Source organism: Dioscorea cayenensis, chromosome 17 (genome assembly GCF_009730915.1).
Source record: "Dioscorea cayenensis subsp. rotundata cultivar TDr96_F1 chromosome 17, TDr96_F1_v2_PseudoChromosome.rev07_lg8_w22 25.fasta, whole genome shotgun sequence".
In the NCBI taxonomy this organism is placed as follows: domain Eukaryota; kingdom Viridiplantae; phylum Streptophyta; class Magnoliopsida; order Dioscoreales; family Dioscoreaceae; genus Dioscorea; species Dioscorea cayenensis.
This window is the reverse complement of record NC_052487.1, coordinates 8,855,857-8,859,235: the sequence shown is the minus strand read 5'-3', so window position 1 is coordinate 8,859,235 and position 3,379 is coordinate 8,855,857. Positions and strand designations below refer to the sequence as shown.

At 33.3% G+C, this 3,379-nt stretch overlaps 1 long non-coding RNA gene across 1 annotated transcript; it reads right to left on the bottom strand.

The window, feature by feature from the left end:
- Positions 1 to 953: 953 nt before the first annotated feature.
- Positions 954 to 2,475, bottom strand: LOC120280037. Its single transcript, XR_005542241.1, has 3 exons — positions 2,359 to 2,475; positions 2,132 to 2,225; positions 954 to 1,165 (listed from the first exon to the last, which is right to left on the bottom strand). It is a non-coding gene; the product is annotated as an uncharacterized LOC120280037 (long non-coding RNA).
- Between the last annotated feature and the right edge of the window lie 904 nt (positions 2,476 to 3,379).

Sequence of the window (3,379 nt, the reverse complement as noted above, 5' to 3'; positions counted from 1 at the left end):
GTTGGGCTATTGATATCCTGTGAACAGGTTTTTGTAAAACTATAGAAAATGCACAACATAGGGATTTTCTCAAACCATCTGGCCAACAAAAGTTTACACATGAAATAATTTCAGGTACATAAGTTACATAAGTTCACACGATCAAAATAAAAATACAAATCTCTAATTTACCCTTGTAGGTCACCTACTACAATACCAAATAAAAGTCAACCTACAATGTAGGCAAATCGGGACATTGAAGAACTTAACACAATTGCATAATAAGCTCAGAAGGCAAGTCTAAAAAATATCATAAGGAGATATTATACGTAACAAAGTTACTCAGTGAGTGGATAAGCAAGTACCAAAACAAACAATATCATATAAACAAGGAAAACTAGAAAAACATATTTTGGATCCCAAATATTGTAAAGAGATAGGAACAACAAACAAAAGTCATAAACAAATGCTGAGGATTTGCCAAAAATTTAGCCTGAACATAGCCGTCGTCACAGCTAAGTCCAGGTCCACTAGGACTGCTACCCTTGGTATTGGCCACTAAGACCACACATGGTGAATTATGGTATCTTAGTTTTATTGGGAGTACCCACCAATATTCCCCATTAGGTTTTCTTAACACCTCTTAAATTTGTTTAAATATACTAGTCACCCACGCCACCTCTCGATAAGCTGGATAGTGAGGACCCCAACTACAGTAGGTGGAGCTTTAGGCTCCCTGTCATTAATGAAATCATCATGCAATCACAAGTATATTATACTTACAAAAGAAATAATTTGAAACATAATCTTGGTTCCACACCCACAAACACACACACATTCCCATTTCCATATTGAAACTATATCATCAAGTAATCATCATAATTTTATATAAAAAAAAAACCCAAGAGAGAACAAAATAAGTAAACACTTGCTAAATTAATAATGTTCAAGGAAGCATATTCAAATTTCCATAATGTACTCATTTGAACCGAAAAAGCATTTTAAGCATACTTGGAAAAAGAACTCACACACATATAGGTGTATATATATAATAAAGTCACAACCAACCAAAATTTGCAAGTACAATAAAATAAAACAAAATCCACTCATAAGCATTTGGCTAGGAAAATAGAAGAAATCTTCTATTCCACCACATGCGCCTTGCCTTTGCTAGAGGTCTCGCCAGCTACAAGAAAATAAATGAGAGACTTATTGATTTATCTTGAAAAGCAAGTATAACATGCATCTTGGCTCTAAATGCAATGCATGAAGGGATATGAACTTATAGTTAGCTGAAACTTATCTTAAAATATTCAACCAACCAATAGTCTTCAATAACCCTAGCTAAGTAGCTCAACTACAACCCACTAAAGGTAAACGAGCTCAAGTTGGACTAAGATTGCTTAAGTCAATCTCAAGTAGTTTAAACTAGGTCAAAACAACACTTACAAAATTTTGGTACTTCAACTGGAAGCTATAGTCTCTACCTCGAACCCAGCATATAATCATATTAGGCTTCCAACCACTACAACTCAGTCCATACTTATGACCATTTCATCTTCACCTCCAAATCAATTTTATTAAGCATCACCGATATGGAAATAACTTCAAGAACAACTCAATTTTAATTCATCTAGCTTCTATGAAAAACATGCAAGTGAAATACTATAATAACTCCTCCACTTTGCCTTCACATTAAGTACTCTATAAATTGATAGAGTGAAGCATTGCATGGGATCCTAAAATTTCAAAGTAGTCATGATCAATCTCAATCTTCCTTACTAGCATTTGAGTTCATCTCATTTTACAAAGTGAAAATTAATAATCTCATCAATAAATTCCAAAGTCCATCTTATCAATCTATGATTTCACACCACTTCACAAACATTAAGTAATCACATATCATCAATCATTTACATCTCATACAATTTACCAAATTATAGATTTAGTCTCTTCTATCACCATAGATTCCATCTAAATCCCATGAATGTAATAAAACAATTACAAGCTACCATTTTAGCATTTCTATATAACAATTTTTCATTAATTCTAGAATATTCAATCAAAAAGCTTGGAAAATGCAGCATAATACTAGAAAATTCTCCTTAAAACAATTTAACCATGAATCACAAATAAAACAAATAAATCCAACCTACTCATGCTAAGCTTTTTCATTGGATCAACATTTAGGATGCAAGCTTGCCTTTAACTCCTTAATAGCTCTCGTCTAGCTTGTCCTTCCACTCCTATGATCCAATGAAAATAAAGAAATTTCAAGATCATCAATAATAAGCATGAGATCAAAGTCTCCAATTAAGACTAGCTTTAAGATATCAACCCCTTAATCGAAATAAGGAAAAGAAAATTCAAGTTTCTCACCTTAAATCTTGAAGAAATGAAAATAAGAATGATGGGGAAGAGAGTTTTAAGCCTACCCTCGGGTTGAGAAGAAGATAAATGAAAGGAGAATAAAAACTAATGAAATGCTTAAGGAACCCATGATGCTACAACACATGTCAGGGTCTTAAAATTTCAAGGGGTCCATAAGTGGTTTGCTGAGTTCAAGGCTAAGTGGCTGATCATGCCATGGGTGATGCAAAGCAAGGCATTAACATCCACAAGAATTTCGTCTTTTTGAATATTCATATAAAGACATCTCCAGAGTATACTTCAAAGCTACTATTTGATGCATTGTTCCTAGATTCTATACAAGCCTAGGTTATTGTGATGCCTCGTATCAGTGAATAGTGACGTCCCAGTAGCTATGCCTTGACCATTTCTCCCAGATTATCACTTACGCACTCGTTTTTTAGCTTGAAATCTTTTTAAGTGCACTACTTTGACTCTTATGTAAATGGTCCTTTACTAATGGACTCCACCTTCCTTTCAACCAAATTTCTGAAGTGATGTAGATTGCTTTTATGTTTGCGGGTGTATTTTTCTATCAGACTGACTTTAGAAAACTTTTTTAGTCTAGAGTCTTCATTCATCTGATCCAATCTTTCCAACCGTCGTAGTTAAGCATAGTGATTGCTTTCTTAGGTATTTGTGTAGGAGACTTTTCACCTCATTAAGATGTTCTACCTATTTTCATTTAGTTTTTGACATGAATTATTTTCTAGTTGAGCACTATTAGACACATATCCCCTTCGTGCGTCTTACCACTGATATCATCATCTGTCATTCATAACATTATATGATTCATTAATCAAAATTTATCACAATCTCAAAATTGGTAATGTACATAAACCACAAACTTTAACTAATGTTGTGAACAGGGGTTGATCACTCACCTTCGCAAGAGAAATAGTTATCATCTTTATAATATAAAGGTCATAATATACATGATTTCAATAATAATCTTTAAATTTTCCAATAACAGATATTGGATTTGCAATTT